The following is a 20,740-nucleotide window of genomic DNA, read 5'->3' on the forward strand; positions in this document are numbered from 1 at the left end:
AGACTGAAGGACTTACACTAGCCTACATCCACAGTAGATTTGTGGTCTGTTATTCAAGATGTTTGGAACAATCTCCCTTCTGAGTTCCTTCGGCAAATGAGTACAAGTGTACCTAGAAGAATTGATGGTGTTTTGAAGGCTAAGTCAGGTCCCACCAAATATTGATTTGATTTAGATTTCTCCTCTGTTCAATCCCTTTGCATTTTGTTAATTGATAAAAAATAGACTAACATTTCAATTTTATAAGCGTTCTTAATTTGCAGCTTTTTAACCTCACTTGCCTAAATTTTTTGCACATTTAACCTCACTTGCCTAATTTTTTTTGCACTTAACTGTGTGCACATGATAAGTACATAGCTTTGTCTTTATACAAGTCACTAGTGCAGCCACCCTTGGAATACTTTGTACAATTTTGGACTTCTATGTGTAAGAAGAACATAGCTGATCTAGAGGAGGTGCAGAGAAGATAAGGCAAGGTTATGAAGGGAATGGGTAGACTTCTTGTCACGCAAGACTAGGTGCAACACAAAGGGAAGAGGTGAAGGGAGCCCAGACTCTAGGGAAAGGGAGGAGTGGAGACCTCCTATTCTGATCTGATATCACCCTGTCTCCCCTACTGTCCCAATATTGGTTCTTCACCAACCTCCACACAGGAACCTACCCCTGTATTTCCCTAGCGCTTGGCCCTGGTAAGGGAAGGGTGGGGGGGATGAGCACTAATCGATCCTCACTGACTACTAAAGACAACTAGGACAGACACGGGGGAAAAATAACTTAGCTTGAGCTGACTTCAGAGAGATAACACACACGTCCTCTTAGCACCAGAGAGGAAGTGAACAGACAACACTCGCTCCAAGCTTTCACAGGGAATCATGTGAATATCACCGGCACCGCCCTGTAGCAAAGTGAAACTATTTAAACACCCAGGCAAGGGTGTCAATTAGAGCAGGAGGGAGGTAGCTGTTATGTTCTGCTACCAGAGCTAAGGAAAGAGAGGAGATCTGTCCCTACTATAGGACTCAGCTGAATCCCTATGATGTAACAGGGAACCTGATCCTGCGATCAGACCTGCTAAAGTCCTAATCTAGTCTGTACGGAGACCTATAGATGTGGGGAGGGAATCCCTACAAGTACTAAGGACTGGGAGGAATATGGGACACCTCCTAACAGAAATAGTAGCAGACAGACGAACAAACAAAATAGATAGAACATAGAGGTCCGTAGACCAAGCAAACTAACAGAGCTAGATTCAGAGCACAGGCTAGCTAGAAAGTAGATATACAATGAAGTCCAGCAAAGCCAGAAGGGCGGAGCAGGATTAAATAGGCCAACAAGGTCATGTGACCAGCAAAGGAAAAAAAACCTAACAGCAAGGTTCTAACAGTACCCCCCCTTCTAAGAGGATCCTCCGGATCCCCTAGGACCAGGCTTATCAGGAAATCTCCTGTGAAACGCTCTGATAAGTCTGGACGCGGAAACATCATCTGACCTCACCCAAGAGTTATCCTCGGGTCCGAAACCTTTCCAGGCCACAAGATACTGCAAACTACCTCTATACCGTCTAGAGTCAAGGATGCGAGAAATTTCATATTCCCCGTCCTCCACCACCGGAGGAACAGAGGCAGAGGCGTCACCATCCGACACAACAGCTTTTTTTAACAGAGAGACATGAAAGACCGGATTAATTCTCCAGGAGGTAGGAACCTCCAACCTAACAGCAGATTGGTTGACAACCTGAAGCACCTTAAAGGGCCCTACAAACTTGGGACCCAATTTCTTAGAAGGAATCCTCAACCGCAGATTCCTAGAGGACAACCAAACCATGTCACCAACAGCGAACAAAACCTCCTGTCGTTTCCTATCAAAGTAGTCTTTAGATTTTCTGTTGGCCTCCTGAAGATTACCACGCACATCCGTCCAAACTCTTTCCAAATCACCGGAAAAATTCTCCTCCTCAGGCACGGCAGATCCCAACTTGGAGAACGACCCAAACGACGGATGTCTCCCAGAACAACAAAAAAAAGGCGAACAACCAGCAGAAGAAGATGTATGATTGTTCAGAGCAAATTCGGCAAGTGGCAGAAACTCAGACCACCCCTCTTGATTGTCTGCCACAAAACAACGCAAGAACTGCTCAACATCCTGGTTTTTCCTTTCTGTCTGGCCATTAGATTCAGGATGATATCCGGACGAAAACGACAAATGAATTCCCAACCTGTCACAAAAGGCACGCCAAAAACGAGCCACGAACTGAGGACCCCTATCAGAAACAATGTCAGTAGGAACGCCATGAAGTCTGACAATTTCCTTGACAAAGGCCTTAGCGAGAGTTTTAGCGCAGGGCAGTTTGACGAAGGGAACCAAGTGACACATCTTGCTAAAACGGTCCACGACCACCCAGATGACAGTAAAACCCTCAGAGGGGGGAAGGTCAGTTATAAAGTCCATAGCCAAATGTGTCCAAGGAGCACTGGGGACCTCCAAAGGACAAAGCAACCCCGCAGCAGGAGTATGTGAGGACTTAGATCTAGCACATATAGTACATTGGCGCACCCACTTAATGACTTCCTTCTGCCATCCAGGCCACCAAAAACTGCGACCCACCAGTCTCTTGGTCTCAGAGATTCCGGGATGACCTGCCAACCGAGATTCGTGACACTCAACAAACAAATCTCTCCTAAAGGTCCCAGGCACAAACAACCTCCCATGAGGAGTGTTAGATGGGGCATTCTCCTGAGCTTTAAGAATCTCATCATCCAAAACGGAGTCTAAAGCAGCTATCACAACACCTTCTTGTAAAATGTTCTCCTCTTTCTCACCACCGACTATGGGAGAAAAACTGCGAGACAAGGCATCCGCCTTAACATTCTTAGTACCAGGGATGTAAGTAACGGAGAAATTAAACCGCGAGAAAAACAGTGCCCACCTAGCCTGACGGGCATTCAGGCGCTTGGCAGCATCAAGATATATCAGATTTTTATGATCCGTAAGAACCTGAACGGGAAATTCCGCACCTTCCAAGAAGTGGCGCCAGTGTTCAAATGCGAGTTTAATAGCCAATAATTCCCGATTACCAATATCGTAATTCAGTTCAGTCTCCGAAAATTTTTTTGAAAAAAAGGCACAGGGATGCAATCCATCCCCGTTATCCTGAGACAATACTGCGCCAACCCCCACAGAGGAAGCATCAACCTCAACCAAAAACGGCCTAGTAACATCAGGCTGCATAAGGATGGGAGCAGAGGTGAACCTCTCCTTGAGATACACAAAAGCTTCAATGGCCTCAGAAGACCACTGAACCGCATCAGCACCTTTCCTGGTGAGATCAGTCAGAGGTTTGACAATACTAGAAAAATTTTTTATGAATTTTCTATAGTAATTGGCGAAACCCAAAAACCTCTGTATCGATTTCAAACCAATAGGCCTAGGCCATTCCTGCACAGCCTGAACCTTAACCGGATCCATCTCAAAACCTTTGCTGGAGATAATGTAGCCCAAAAAACTAATTCTCTGTACAGCGAACTCACATTTCTCCAGCTTAGCAAAAAGCGAATTGTCCATTAATAACTGTAATACCTCACGCACGCTCCGCCAATGAGACTCCAGATCTGGCGAATAAATCAAAATGTCATCCAAATACACAACCACATTTTTACCGATCAAAGGTCTAAGGATGTCATTAATCAGATTCTGAAAAAATGCAGGAGCATTAGTAAGACCAAAAGGCATAACCAGATTCTCAAAATGACCCACAGGAGTGTTAAAAGCAGTCTTCCATTCATCACCCTCCTTCATGCGCAACAGATTGTATGCCCCCTTAAGGTCAATTTTAGAGAACCACTTGGCCCCCAATAACTGGTTAAACAGATCAGGAATCAATGGCAGTGGGTAAGGATTGCGTACCGTAATTTTGTTAATCTCACGAAAATCCAGACAAGGACGTAAACCGCCGTCCTTTTTTTTTACAAAAAAAAATCCAACCGCCACAGGAGACTTAGAGGGCCTAATGTGACCGGCGGCCAAGCTTGTCTGTATGTATTCCTCCAAAGCCTTCCTCTCAGGAATAGTAAGGTTAAATAAACGACTCTTAGGAAGAGTCGCTCCAGGGACAAATTCAATAGAACAATCATAGTCTCTATGGGGAGGCAAAACCTGCGATTCTTTCTCAGAAAAAACTCTCCAAAAATCCTGAATAGGAACAGGCAATTCTCCCCTATCCAAAGCTGCAATACGCCCGTTACAACACTTGTCATAACATTTATGGCTCCAGGATTTAATTTCACTGGTAGACCAATCCAGTACAGGATTGTGAAATTTTAACCAGGGCAAACCCAATATTACTGGAGAAGGCAAGTTATTCAACACTACCAAATCCAATTTCTCATGGTGAACACCATTAATAGTGAGAGGAAATTCACTGACCTTGAGAGTAATATTCTTCAAAGGGGAGCCATCCACAGAAACCACAGCAATGGGGGATGATAAAGGTTCAGGTTTTAAATTGAGTTTTTCCACGAATCCCCCATCAATTACATTCAGTGTAGACCCGCAATCAACAAACACCCGAAATTCCATTAATTTTTCCTGAGCAATCGTGGAAGCAGCTAAAAATATACCCTTGGAATTTAAACAGGCAATACGGGCGTGACTGACCATTTTTTTTTCTTTCTTCATACGAAGCTCACAGCCTTTAATCAAATGACCAGATTTTCCGCAATAGAAACACAAGCCTTCCGAAAAACGACGGTCTTTTTCTTGAGAGCGAGGTGCCACCGATCCAATCTCCATCGGTTCACCACTGTTAGTACACACATTATCATAACCAGAAACTGACATAGCAGAGGATTTGCTCTCATTAACCCTAGCACGCAGTCTTCTATCCACCCGTATAGCTAATTGCATAGCCTGTTGCAAATCCTCAGGTGTAGGATAAGCAATTAGCAGGTCTTTAACCCTTTCACTGAGCCCAGCAAGAAATAGACTTTTCTCGATGTTCACCAAAAAATAAATCCGGCAAACATACCTTAGGCTCCAAGAAATATGCTCCAGGACAGTTACTCACGTGCTGACGGAGCTCGGCCACTTCCAGAGAGAGTCCCTGCAGGTGTTTAGCCAAATCCTGAACCGACACCATGATGGAACAAAAAAAAAAAAAAAATCTTTCCTTAGAGAATTTGCAGGCTGGACTTACTGTTATGTTCTGCTACCAGAGCTAAGGAAAGAGAGGAGATCTGTCCCTACTATAGGACTCAGCTGAATCCCTACGATGTAACAGGGAACCTGATCCTGCGATCAGACCTGCTAAAGTCCTAATCTAGTCTGTACGGAGACCTATAGATGTGGGGAGGGAATCCCTACAAGTACTAAGGACTGGGAGGAATATGGGACACCTCCTAACAGAAATAGTAGCAGACAGACGAACAAACAAAATAGATAGAACATAGAGGTCCGTAGACCAAGCAAACTAACAGAGCTAGATTCAGAGCACAGGCTAGCTAGAAAGTAGATATACAATGAAGTCCAGCAAAGCCAGAAGGGCGGAGCAGGATTAAATAGGCCAACAAGGTCATGTGACCAGCAAAGGAAAAAAAACCTAACAGCAAGGTTCTAACAGTAGCCATTGGGTCCTAGAGTGAAGCAGCTAAGAAGGAGTCTGTAATGTCAAACAAAGATCTTCTGCAACAAACTGCAGGGCGACTGTCACATCTGACACACCCGTGACACTTCTGTCCTAGAACAGGTTCTCAATCTTCAGTTAATCAATTTAAAAAAAGAAAGCTTAGAGGCGATTTAATTAATATGTTCAAAATATGAATGCAGGGTACAGAGATCTGCAACAATGAAAAGGGGAATTCTCTACATGTAAAAGAGGTTTCATCATCATCATCGCAGATGCAGATCCTTAATGCCATATATCTGGACTATTCATTTATTATTTTTGGATTCTTTATTGTGTGAGCAGTAATATTAAGGAATTATCTGCTTCAAGATGGTGTTATGTTCGATTCATTAAAGAAGTACAAGGAGGGCCTGACAGCCTATCTTGAAAAATATACTATTATTGGGTTTGATTCCTGATTTCTGCAGTAGGATGTTGATCCAGGAAACTAGTCTTATTGCTGTATGTGCAGTTGAAAAGGAGTTTTTCTCTGAATATGAGGCAATTAGATTATGCCTCACGAGGTTGAACTCGGATGCCTATTTTCAATCTTAACAACGATGAAACAATTTTTAATCATCATGGATGCCCCCATGATATTATATGGAAACTCACCAGTGAAACAGACTTTTATTTCTAAGTACACTTCACAAAGAAAGTACAGAGATAACAGAAATTATGGCATGATCAATGATCTTATATTGTGCAGGTACTACAGCAGCTGCTGCCCTAGGTCAGGATAAAGATGTAAAGATGCAGAATGTGCTAATTTTATGTTATTAAGAAATATCTTTAGAACAAGAAATCTATGACCCGCACCCGCACTTACAAAAATTGTAGAATGGTGTAAACATTATTCTGTGCTATTTTCTACGCAATGCTATCAAAAAGCATTGAAACTCAAAACAAAATATTGAAACAACCTGCTGTATAATTTTGTATCATATATAAAGTAGCGCCAAGCATTTAGGTAAGAACCATTTCCTCTGTTCTGTACAAAGTATATTATTCTTTCCAGGAAAACATTACAGGAATTTAATACATATCCAAACCAAAATGTATAGTTTTATGTGAGAAAGAATACAAGGCGTAGTAAAAGTTAACACTTTATTTTGCTTTCACTGTATTGTGATTCTAGTCTGAAATGCTCAAAATTAATAATTTATTTACATAATGCAAAGATTACCACATTTTTCGGACCATAAGACGCACTGGACCAAAATAGGCACCCCAAATTTTCAGGAGGAAAATAGGGAAAAAAATGTAATGCATCAAATAAGGGTCCGTCTTACAGTTCGAATTCAGCTTACCGGCGGGAAGGGTGGCGGCTGTGGTGGAGAGGGATCACAGGAGGCGCAACACTGAGGGGTGATGCTGTGAATCCCATCCCAGGCTGGCAGAAGGTTAGAAGGGGGTGTTCGGCGGTGCTCGGCGTTACTCAGCGGTGTGGGGGCTACGCCAACATTTTGTTAAAGCTCGGAGCCTCCGCACTAATAGTTTCAATGCGGTGGTCTGGCATTGGAGGTGGCGCATGCACAGATTAAGATTTTGGGAGCCGAGATCTCGGTAGATGAAATCTAATTGCCAAAATCTCAATCTGCACATACACAGCCTCCAGTGGCCATTTTCCCGGAGACCGACGCATTGAAACCATATAAGTGCGGTGGTTCCGGGCTTTCACAAAATATTGGGAGAGTCGCTGCACTGCCGAGCACCACCGAACAACCCCTTCTGCCCTTCTACCAGCCTGGGATGGGACACGCAGCATCAACCTGCAGCGTTGAGCACCAGCCTGGGACTCACAGCATAGCCCCGCAGCGTTGCACCTTCAAACACACCCTCCTCCCAGCCCAGGGCCCGCGGTATCGCCCGACTCCTGCCTCCACTGCTGCCGCCCCATGCCCCCCCAGTAAGCTACATTATATAAGATGCATCCTCATTTTCCCCAAAAATTTGGGACGAAAAAAGTGCATCTTATAGTCTGAAAAATACGGTATATCCTATATGATTCAAATTATACAAGCTAAAAGGGTTTCCTAGATTTAGAAAAATATAACTGCTTCAGAAACAATATCATCCCTGTCTATGGGTTGTGTCTGGAATTGTAATTTTGCTGCATTTACTTTATAAGGGCTAATTTGAAGTACCAGATATAACCCATGGTCAGGGGTGGCCCAGATATAACTCATGGTCAGGGGTGGTCCAGATATAACCCATGGTCAGGGGTGGTCAAGATATAGCCCATGGTCAGGGGTAGTCCAGATATAAGCCATGGTCAGGGGTTGTCAAAATAAAACCCATGGTCAAGGGTGTTCAAGATATAACCCATGGTCAGGGGTGATCAAGATATAACCCATGGCCAGGGGTGGTCAAAATCTAACCCATGGTCAGGGTTGGTCAAGATATACCCCATGGTCAGGGGTGGTCAAGATATAACCCATGGTCAGGGGTGGTCCAGATATAACCCATGGTCAGGGGTGGTCCAGATATAGCTCATGGTCAGGGGTGGTCCAGATATAGCCCATGGTCAGGGGTGGTCCAGATATAGCCCATGGTCAGGGGTGGTCCAGATATAGCTCATGGTCAGGGGTGGTGCTGTTTCTGAAAGTAAGCAGCCTTACATTTCTAATCTTGAAAAACCCCTTTAACATCCATGTAGTTTTATAACGTCTGATATTCTAGCTTATGTTTTAGTCCGGATTCTTTGCAAGGTATTTGATACTGATGCTAGTTTTTCTTCTTTAGTTTAGTCAACAATACATTTTTGTGCCTTCATTGAATCACACACATAATATAATACACCAGAAGCTCAAAGTCATGTTTTTGCACCTTTTTATCACATTGAATTACAAAGTAAGAAGAATATAACTAAAAGTTAATGTTCATTACAAAATTGCTCAGAATTTAGAACTATTTGTGCCATAGAAAATAAGTATTACTCTTTAGACTGTATTTAAACATATTTCACAGCTGTTTAAAAAGTTGCACAAAGGTAAAAAAAAATGCAGCTCTACGCTGTCATTTTATTCAGTGAGAGTTAAACGGGTTCTCTGGTCTGAGATGGAAAGTCTGCAGTCACAGACAGGCAAATTGTCAGTGTGAGATGTGCACACTGTCACGACTCCCCTGCTTGCCCAGAGCGAGTGAGCGTTCACGTAACTGCATCTATGAAATTTGCATTCTTGTGGTCATATGCTGATTAATCTCACAAGAATCTATTTTTACGTCTGCTGACATATAGTGAGGAGAACTGCAGGAGTTAGATACTGTCCCAATTGGGGTACACCTTGTCGTAGTGAGATGAATTTTACATTGTTTGGATCAAAACAATGTTAACTAAGTACCCTATGTTACTTACATGCACTATTACTATTTATTCACTTACTTACTACAGGGTATTTGCTCATTTTGTTTTCATCTTAGGTTCTGTCTGATAAATTGCCACAGTGTGGGTGAATGCACATAGGATCTGGCTTAATTTCTTTGGTTTTGGTTTCATTTTTTTGTACTTAGTACAATTAAGGGACATGGCCCCCCTATTTGGGCTGTTCATTTTGTTTATATAGCTTTCCACGGGCAGATGTCTGCACAGTGGGGCCGGTCCTGCTCTGCCCCCATCTATTTTGACATATAGTGAGGTGAACTACAAGAGTTAGGTACCGTCCTGATTTTGGGGTTCACCTTGATGTGATGACTTTTACATTTGTTTGATCAAAACGGTGTTATCTCAGTACCCTATGTTATTTACATGTACTATTACTATTTATTTACTTACTACTTACTTACTGGGCTGCTCATTTTGTTTATATAGTTCTTCCATGAACTCTTCCCTTACACAGTTTATGTCTGCTGAGATATAGTGAGGTGAACTACAAGGGTTAGGTACCATCTCGACTGGGTACACCTTGTCGTGGTGGGATGGCTTTTATGTTTTTTTATTAAAACGGTGTTCTCAGTACCCTAGGTTATTTACAAGTACTATTACTATTTATGTACTTACTACGGGTATTTTCTCATTTTCTTTTTATCTTATGATCTCTTTGTTAAATGAACACAGTGTGAATGCACACCTATGCATTGCACTTATATCAACATATGCTCTGGCTCAATTTTTTTTGTTTATGTTATTGAATATGTATATATTTTAATTTTCAATTATAGGAGATACGTGTGAGCTGCTCTGCTGGTCGGTGTGAATTGAAAAATATCCAGAGTTCAGGGCACAGTGAAATGATTTCTGTTTTATTCTCAACGTGTTTCAAACTATTTATATTTACTTCATCAAGATAAACCACAGAAAGTCTATATTTTAATTTTGACTGTTTAAAAAATAAGTAAATAAATACTGATTTGAAATGGACATTACAAACTATTAGAAAATATATATTAGGTTTGAAACTTTCATTGCCAAATATTTAAAATGGGAAGAAGCAAAACCTCTGCCAGTAGACGTTTTTCAGTGCAATTGAGATCTAATATTAATAACTTATATGCAAAGTTTGGGATATGAAGACGCACAGTGGATGAAGTTGCAGATTTTCAATTAGAAGTAATAGAGTCATTTAAAACACAGACAGTATATACCATCTAATCTTTTTATATTCATTTTTAGCATCAATTCTGAAGCTTACTAGCTTGGAAAAAAAATAAAGACATATCATAATGCTATAAGAACAATATAAACATCTTGATGCCCAAAACTTTATTTAGACATAAGCTGGATCACAGATGAACTCAATTACTATTACACGGCAAATGCCTTCATTTTATTCTGCCTATGTATCAAAATATACGCAAAATACAAAGAGTGTAAATGGTTCTATTACTGTATTAAAATCATTATTTTTAAAGTAAAATACAGAAAAATCCTAATATTTCTCAATCATCAATTAATGGTATACCCGAGTTCATGGGTGGTAAACATTTTTTTACGTACAGCAATTCATTTTTAAATTCTTTAGAAAATCTACACTTAGGCTGTGTGCCCACTGTTCGTTTTTTAAGCATTTCCGCAGCGGCAATTCCGCTGTAGAAAAGCTTAAAAAACACATGGTAGAAGGCCTGCCATGTTCCCCAATGATAATCCGCATGTACTGTGCACATGCTGCGGAAATTTCCGCTGCGGATTATCATTGCGGAAAAATCCGCAGCACTACCAATTATTTTGCGTAATCGCAGCGTTTTTGCCGCCATTGAGTTGCATTGAATCGCATAATATCCGCATCACTACATGTGCACATGCGGATATCATGCGGTTCAATGCGCGGATGGTACCCGGGTTTGGAGAAGAGGATACTCTCCTCCAGACCTGGGTACCACAGTACCTGTAAAAAAAAGAATTAAATTAAAAAATCTACATTATACTCACCTTCTGATGGCCCTCGGTCTCCATAGCCATGCATCCTGTCTTCCTGGCAGCTCGCATTGGTCTAAAAGGACCTGACATGACTTCATTTAGTCATGTGACGGGTCACGCAACTGCTGAAGTCGGCGGTCGCGTGACCCGTCACATGACTAAATGACGTCATGGAAGGTCCTTTTAGACCACCGCGAGACAACAGGGAGACCGGACGCATCGGATAAGGACACCGGGGGCCATCAGAAGGTAAGTATAATATTTATTTTTTATTTTTTACCATACTTTTACGGTCACACCATACAAAACCATGCCGTTCGCATGGATTTATATAGTATGACCAAGTTGTCAAGCACTTTCCAAGTGATGCTAAAATTGCTTGGAAAGCACTTGACAACCCGCATGTGGAAATGCATGTGAAGAACGCTTCACATCCGCATGTCCCTGGCAGGAAAAATGCATGTACAATCCGCATGTACAATCTGCATGTACAATCCGCATGTACAATCTGAATGAGTTTTTTCTGCCAGGGAGATGCAGAAACGCTCAGGAAAAATCCGGAGCATTTCTGCATTGTGGGCACTTAGCCAAAAAAACAAAAATGCTTACAAAATATTTACAAAATATTAAAGGGAACCTGTCACGTCCTAGCTACCCTCTACACTGCCCCCATAGCATTGTTAGTGATGCAATCTGCATCACTAACAAGCTTTTTTCATTAAAAACTGCAGTGAAGCTGTGTAGTTTGCAGCTTCACTGCACACGCACGGGGAACATAGTGCATGCGCAGTGAAGCTGGTGATCACACAGCCTCACTGCACACGCGTGGAAAACAGTGTCATAGCGCATGTGCAGTGAGGCTGTGTAGTTCGCAGCGCTATGACGCCCTGTTCCTGCGCCTACACAATGAGGTTGTGTGATTATCAGAGTCACTACGCAAACGCAGGGAACATAGCATGTGCGCAGTGAAGCTGGTAATAACGCAGCCTGTCTGCACAGGCACGGGACCAGCGGCCTGAGATGGAAAAATGCTCATGCCCCCCACAATATCAGCGCATGCCGGGAGCAGGATTCAAATACATAGGCGGCGCCAGCAGTGACTAATTGCTGTGCCCGCCCATGACAGAATATGACAATCACACCCCTATGACTGAATACGAACAGGTAGGATCTAAGTATATTAAAGCTTATAAAATCATAATAACTGCACCAATTTTAATGAAAAATGCTTGTCAATGATGCACATTACATCACTAACAATGCTATGGGGGCAGTGTAGAGGGTAGCTAAGATATGACAGATTCCCTTTAAGAAAACCCACCAGGAAATGCTAACAAAAATAATTCAAAACAAAAAACACCTGGAAAACACTACATACGAGCATTTTCTAAAAGCATTCTCTGCTTGAAAAACTCAACATTTTTGGCCGCATCAAAAAAAAAAATCAGTTTGCACAAACCTTTTCATGTTTGTATATATGGATAAAAAAACTAGATCTTCATATATCCAAGTTTGCTATTTGTGATACAAATAGTAAAGAAACCCCTCATGGTACAGTTTCCAGCAAACCCTGATCGCGGTGCTCATGCTATGCTATTTCAAACCTAGGTCTTATTCTCAAGTGCCCGGCTGTGGAAAAATGCATATTTCACATGTAAATAGTGCAACAAAAACATGGTTATTCACAGTAAAATGTGTATTTTTCTGCATGATTTTTTTTACTGCAGAGCACAATATCAGCATGAGCAAATGATGCCTCAAAAAAGGGGCAGACATAACACTGAAGCAACCTGTGCTGCCCTACAGAGAAAAGGTAAGGGGGCCACTTCTACCCCAAAAGATTGTGAAATTGTGCATTATGATTGGATTGTAAAGGGCCCATATATTGTGGGCAGTGAGAAAATTAATATTTGATACACTGCCGATTATGCAAGTTTTCCCACCTACAAAGAATGGAGAGGTCTGTAATTTTTATCATATTTTCACTTCACCTGTAAGAGATAGAATCTTAAAAAAATCCAGAAAATCACATTGTATGATTTTTCCATAATTAATTTTCTTTTTATTGCATGAAATAAGCATTTGGTCACCTACCAACCAGCATGAATTCTGGCTCTCACAGAGCTGTTAGTTTTTCTTTAAGAAGCCCTCCTACTTTGCACTCATTACCTGTATTAATTGCACCTGTTTGAACTCGTTACCTGTATAAAAGACACATGTCCACACACAATCAATCACACTCCATCCTCTCCACCATGGCCAAGACCAAAGAGCTGTCTAAGGGCACCAGGGACAAAATTGTAGACCTGAAAAAAGCTGGGATGGGCTACAGGACAATAGGTAAACAGCTTGATGAGAAGGCAACAACTGTTGGCACAATTATTAGAAAATGGAAGATACACAAGATGACTGTCTATTTCCTCGGTCTAGGGCTCCATGCAGGATCTCGCCCCGTGGGGTAAGGATGATTCTAAGAAAGGTCAGGAATCAGCCCAGAACTACATGGGCGGACCCACTACATGGGAGGATGTGGTCAATGACCTGAAGATAGCTGGGACCACAGTCTCAAACATTACCATTAGTATCACACTACGTCATCATGGATTAAAATCCTGCAGGTACCCCTGCTCATGCCAGCACATGTCCAGGTCTATTTGAAGTTTTCCAATGACCATCTGGATGATCCAGAGCAGGCATGGGAAAAGATCATGTGGTCAGATGAGACCAAAATAGAACTTTTTGGTATCAACTCCACTCGGCATGTTTGGAGGAAGAAGATGAATGAGTACAATCCCAAAAACGCCATCCCAACCGTGAAGCATGGTGGGGTAAACATTAGTGTTGAGCCACCCCCGTAGTGTTCGGGTTCGGTTCGTCGAACACCGGGATGTTCGAGGAACTGTTCGTCGAACTGTTCGTAGAACACCTTAGAACACCGTCGAACACCGTTAAAACCAATGGCAGGCAAACAAAAACACATAGAAACACATAGAAAACACCTGCAAAGGTGTCCAAAAGCTGACAAACTGCTCAGAAGACACTCTCTTTAAAAAAGCCGGCCGGCAAATTCAGCAGCGGCATACACCGGTACCCGACAATTTAGACAAGAAGGAATAGAGCATCACACATAGATTAGATAGATAGAAACATGTCAGTCACACATATAAGAAGCACAGTGACAGTGTTGGTTACTGCACTTGTCATTTAGTGTAAAGGATTTATTAAAAAAAATATTAGTGTTTTCATGCACCGTCTCTTTAAAAAAGCCGGCCGGCAATTCAGCATCTGTACCCTACAATTTAGAACAGAAAGAATAGAGCTTCACACATAGATTAGATAGATAGAAAAATGTCAGTCACATATATAATACGTACAGTGACAGTGTTGCTTACTGTACTTGTCATTTAGTGTAAAGGATTTATTTAAAAAAATAATAGTGTTTTCATGCACTGTCTCTTTAAAAAAGCCGGCCGGCAATTCAGCAGTGGTACCCGACAATTTAGAACAGAAAGATAGAGCATCACACATAGATTAGATAGATAGAAACATGTCAGTAACATTTATAATAAGTACAGTGACAGTGTTGGTTACTGTACTTGTCATTTAGTGTTAAAATAAAGGATTTATTAAAATAAAAATTGGCGTGGGGATCCCCCATAATTTTAGGCTCTAGCGGAGGTTAAGCAGACGGCTGGGGCAGATGTTTGAAGCCTCGGAAGGGGGTAATACCCACGGAGCTTCCCAGACTACTAATATCAGCCCCCAGCTGAATACATAGCCTTTACTAGCTATTAAAATGGGGGACCCCCCCCAAAAAATGACGTGGGGTCCCCCCTATTTCAATAGCTAGCAAAGGCTAGGCAGACAGCTGGGGGCTGATATTAATAGCCCAGGAAGGGTGCCATGAATATTGGCCCCCTCCCAGGCTAGAAACACCAGCCGTCAGCCGCCCCAGAAATGGCACATCCATAGGATGCGCCAATTCTGGCACTTAGCCTCGCTCTTCCCACTGCCCTGTAGCGGTGGCAGTGGGGTAATAGGGCTGGGGTTGATGTCAGCTTATAATGCCAGCTGACATCAAGCCCAGGTTAGTAATGGAGAGGCGTCTATAAGACACCCCCATTACTAACCCCATAGTCAAAGTTAAAAAAAACACAAACACCCAGAATAAAGTCCTTTAATTGAAATAAAGACACAATTCTTTATTGTTCTAAATTAAACCATACTTACCATCACGCCCATTCCTGCTGAAGCCAACGATCCCCTGCAATAAAAATAAAATAATAAACCAACCTCATCCTTACCTTTCCATGGTTCCCACGACAGCTTCAGCTCTGCTACATTGAGATGACAGGCTGGACCGTAGCAGAACGCCGCCATCCAGCCTGTCATCCCGCAGACACTGAGAAGACCAGGCTTGCTTGCGCTCCACAGTGTCTCTCTGTGACGGCATAAAGATGAGCCGAGGTCATGTCCAATGAACTCGGCTCACCTCATGCACGTCACTTACAGCGTGGGAGAATTCTCACGCTGAAGCGCTGAGTGCAGGAGAATTTTCCCACGCTGTCAGTGAGGTGCATGAGGTGAGCTGAGTTCATTGGACATGAGCTCACCTCATGCACGTCACTGACAGCGTGGGAGAATTCTCCTGCACTCAGCACTTCAGCGTGAGAATTTTCCCACGCTGTCAGTGACGTGCATGAGGTGAGCCGAGTTCATTGGACATGACCTCGGCTCATCTGGATGCCGTCACAGCGAGACAGTGAGGAGCGCAAGCATGCCTGCTCTTCTCAGTGTCTGCGGCATGACAGGCTGGATGGCAGCGTTCTGCTGCGGTCCAGCCTGTCATCTTGATGTAGCAGAGCTGAAGCTGTCGTGGGAACCATGGAAAGGTAAGGATGAGGTTGGTTTATTATTTTTCTTTTATTGCAGGAGATCGTTGGCTTCAGCTGGAATGGGCGTGATGGTAAGTATAGTTTAATTTAGAACAATAAAGAATTGTGTGTTTATTTCAATTAAAGGACTTTATTCTGGGTGTTGTGTTTTTTTTAAATACTTTACTAGAAATTCATGGCGGTCATGTCTAATACTGGCGTGACCCCATGAATTTTGGGCTTGGGGCCAGCTGATAATACCAAGCTGGCCCTAACCCCTTTATTACCCAGTGAGCCACCGCACCAGGGCCCTGGATGAGTTGGGTACAGCGCCAGAAGATGACGCTTCTATGAACGCGCCATTTTCCGGGGTGGCTGCGGACTGCAATTTGCAGCAGGGGGGGCCCAGAAAGCTTGGGCCTCCCTGCGCTGCAGATTCCAGCCCCCAGCTGCCTAGTTGTACCCGGCTGGACACAAAAATAGGGCGAAGCCCCACGTATTTTTTTTTTAATTATTTCATGAAATTCATGAAATAATTAAGAAAAAAAGGCCTTCCCTATATTGTTGTGTCCGGCCAGGTACAAATAGTCAGCTGGTGGTTGGGGGCAGCCCGTTCCTGCCTGCTGTACCTGGCTGGACACAAATATAGTGCGAAGCCCCACTTCAATTTTTTTAAATTATTTCAGGAAATTCATGAAATAATTAAAAAAAAATTGACGTGGGGCTTCGCACTATATTTGTGTCCAGTCAGGTGCAGCAGGCAGGAACGGGCTGCCCCCAACCACCAGCTGCCTATTTGTACCTGGCCGGACACAACAATATAGGGAAGCCCTTTTTTTCTTAATTATTTCATGAAATAATTTAAAGAAAATTGACGTGGGGCTTCGCCCTGCTTTTGTGTCCAGCCAGGTACAACTAGGCAGCTGGGGGCTGGAATCCGCAGCGCAGGGAGGCCCAAGCTTTCTGGGCCACCCCCGCTGCAAATTGCAGTCCGCAGCCACCCCGGAAAATGGCGCGTTCATAGAAGCGCCATCTTCTGGCGCTGTACCCAACTCATCCAGGGCCCTGATGCGGTGGCTCACTGGGTAATAAAGGGGTTAGGGCCAGCTTGGCATTATCAGCTGGCCCTAAGCCCAAAATTCATGGGGTCACGCCAATATTAGACATGACCACCATGAATTTCTAGTAAAGTATTTAAAAAAAACACAACGCCCAGAAAAAAGTCCTTTAATTGAAATAAACACACAATTCTTTATTGTTCTAAATTAAACCATACTTACCGTCACACCCATTCCAGCTGAAGCCAACGATCTCCTGAAATAAAAGAAAAATAATAAAGCAACATCATCCTTACCTTTCCATGGTTCCCATGACAGCTTCAGCTCTGCTACATCGAGATGACAGGCTGGACCGCAGCAGAACGCTGCCATCCAGCCTGTCATCCCGCAGACACTGAGAAGCGCAGGCTTGCTTGCGCTCCACAGTGTCTCTCTGTGAGGGCATCCAGATGAGCCGAGTTAATGTCCAATGAACTCGGCTCACCTCATGCACGTCACTGACAGCGTGGGAAAATTCTCCTGCACTCAGCGCTTCAGCGTGGGAGAATTCTCACACTGAAGCGCTGAGTGCAGGAGAATTCTCCCACGCTGTCAGTGATGTGCAGGAGGTGAGCTGAGTTCATTGGACATGAGCTCACCTTATGCACGTCACTGACAGCGTGGGAAAATTCTCCTGCACTCAGCGCTTCAGCGTGGGAGAATTCTCACGCTGAAGCGCTGAGTGCAGGAGAATTCTCCCACGCTGTCAGTGACATGCAGGAGGTGAGCTGAGTTCATTGGACATGAGCTCACCTTATGCACGTCACTGACAGCGTGGGAGAATTCTCCTGCACTCAGCGCTTCAGCGTGAGAATTTTCCCATGCTGTCAGTGACGTGCATGAGGTGAGCCGAGTTCATTGGACATGAACTCGGCTCATCTGGATGCCGTCACAGAGAGACGCTGAGGAGCGCAAGCAAGCCTGTGCTTCTCAGTGTCTGCGGGATGACAGGCTGGATGGCAGCTTTCTGCTGCGGTCCAGCCTGTCATCTCGATGTAGCAGAGCTGAAGCTGTCGTGGGAACCATGGGAAGGTAAGGATTATGTTGCTTTATTATTTTTCTTTTATTGCAGGGGATCGTTGGCTTCAGCTGGAATGGGCGTGATGGTAAGTAGAGTTTAATTTAGAACAATAAAGAATTGTGTCTTTATTTCAATTAAAGGACTTTATTCTGGGTGTTTGTGTGTTTTTTTAACTTTGACTATGGGGTTAGTAATGGGGGTGTCTTATAGACGCCTCTCCATTACTAACCTGGGCTTGATGTCAGCTGGCATTATAAGCTGACATCAACCCCAGCCCTATTACCCCACTGCCACCGCTACAGGGCAGTGGGAAGAGCGAGGCTAAGTGCCAGAATTGGCGCATCCTATGGATGTGCCATTTCTGGGGTGGCTGACGGCTGGTGTTTCTAGCCTGGGAGGGGGCCAATATTCATGGCTCCCTTCCTGGGCTATTAATATCAGCCCCCAGCTGTCTGCCTAGCCTTTGCTAGCTATTAAAATAGGGGGGACCCCACGTCAATTTTTTGGGGGGTCCCCCATTTTAATAGCTAGTGAAGGCTAGGCATTCAGCTGGGGGCTGATATTAGTAGCCTGGGAAGCTCCGTGGGTATTACCCCTTCCGAGGCTTCAAACATCTGCCCCAGCCGTCTGCTTAACCTCCGCTAGAGACTAAAATTATGGGGGATCCCACGCCAATTTTTTTTTAAATAAATCCTTTATTTTAACACTAAATGACAAGTACAGTAATCAACACTGTCACTGTACTTCATATATATGTGACTGACATGTTTCTATCTATCTAATCTATGTGTGATGCTCTATTGCTTCCATTCTAAATTGTCGGGTACCGCTGCTGAATTGCCGGCCGGCATTTTTAAAGAGACGGTGCATGAAAACACTAATATTTTTTTTTAGAAATCCTTTACACTAAATGACAAGTACAGTAATCAACACTGTCACTGTACTTCATATATATGTGACTGACATGTTTCTATCTATCTAATCTATTTGTGATGCTCTATTCTTTCGGTTCTAAATTGTCGGGTACCGGTGTATGCCGCTGCTGAATTGCCGGCTTTTCATGTTTCACTGTGAGCACTGTTCCCATCGATTTGGGCAATCACTGTAATGCCACAACCACCATGGCTGTGGCATTACAGTGAGTGGCAGACAATCCCTGCATGATTGGTGCTCTAAATAGCGCCAGACATGCAGTACACGCTTTTGGTGCACGAACAGTTATCGAACATAACCTCGAATAGCCGAATTTTTTGCAAATCGTTCGAGTTCGTCGAACAACTCGAACACCGCCCAAAACAGCTCGAATTTGAGATTGGCGAACAGTTCTAGTCGAACACCGCTCATCTCTAGTAAGCATAATATTTTGGAGGTACTTTTCTGCAAAGGGGACAGGACAATTGCACTATATTGAATGGAGCATGGATGAGGTCATGTTTTGTGAGATTTTGGCCAACAACCTCCTTCCGTCAGTAAAAAAATTGAAGATGGGTCATGGCTGGGTCTTCCAGCATGGCAATGACCCGAAACACATCAACTCCACTCTCCTTGTTTGGAGGAAGAAGAAAGATGAGTACAACCCCAAGAACACCATTCCAACTGTGAAGCATGGTGGGGGAAACATCATAGTTTGGGGGTGTTTTTCTGCAATGGGGACAGGACGACTGCACCTGAAGGGAGAATGGATGGGGTCAAGTATCAAGAGATTTAGGCCAACAACCTTCTTCCCTCAGTAAAACCATTGAAGGTGGGTCATGGCTGAGTCTTCCAGCATGACAATGACCCGGAACACATAGCCAGGGCAACTAAGGAGTGGCTCCATAAGAAGCCCTTCAAGGTTCTGGAGTGGCTTAGCCAGTCTCCAGACCTGAACCCAATAGAAAATCTTTGGAGGGAGCTGAAAATCAAGGTTGCCCAGCGATAGCCCTGAAACCCGAAAGATCTGGAGAAGATCTGTATGGAGGAGTGGGCCAAAATCCCTGGTGCAGTGGGTGTAAACTTGGTCAAGAACTACAGGAAACGTCTGACCTCTCTAATTGCAAACAAAGGTTTCTATACAAAATATTAAAGAGGTATTCCCATCTCCAATATCCTGTCCCAATATGTAGTAGGTGTAATAATAATAATATTAGCAAATATCTCCAATTAGAAATGTAGTATAGTATTTTTGATTCTCTATCTATTTCCTCACGTGCAGGCCTCACAGGACCTTAGGTATCCATGGTTATGACCACTAGCAACTAGCTAACTAACTGTGACTTTATCAGTGGACATAACCATGGATACCTATGGTCCTGCGAGGCCTGCACGTGAGGAAAGAGATAGAGAATCCAAAATACTATACTACATTTCTAATTGGAGATATTTGCTAATATTATTATTATTACACCTACTACATATTGGGATAGGATCTTGGAGATGGGAATACCCATTTAATTTCTGTTTTTCTACTGAATCAAATACTTATTTCATGCAATAAAATGCAAATTAATTATGTAAAAAATCAAACAAAGTAATTTTCTGCATTATTTTTTAAGATTCTGTCTCTCACAGATGGAGTGTACCTATGATAAAAATTACGGACCTCTCTATTCTTTGTATGTGGGAAAACTTGCAAAATCAGCAGTGTATCAAATACTTATTTTCCCCACAGTGTCTTATCCAAAATCCTTTATGCTAACTCTCTATTTAATTTACCACTCCAACCCCTTGTACTGTTGTAGCAACGTGTCCTAT

At 43.2% G+C, this 20,740-nt stretch overlaps 1 protein-coding gene across 4 annotated transcripts in view; it reads right to left on the reverse strand.

The window, feature by feature from the left end:
* The window catches only part of LOC141265411 (poly(rC)-binding protein 3-like), a 1,492,220-nt gene that overhangs the window by 848,168 nt on the left and 623,312 nt on the right, over positions 1-20,740 (reverse strand). The window lies entirely within an intron of this gene.

The sequence above is a fragment of the Phyllobates terribilis genome, unplaced genomic scaffold (assembly GCF_046119375.1).
Source record: "Phyllobates terribilis strain yellow unplaced genomic scaffold, ASM4611937v1 Scaffold_4__5_contigs__length_816908805, whole genome shotgun sequence".
NCBI classification, from domain to species: Eukaryota; Metazoa; Chordata; class Amphibia; order Anura; family Dendrobatidae; genus Phyllobates; species Phyllobates terribilis.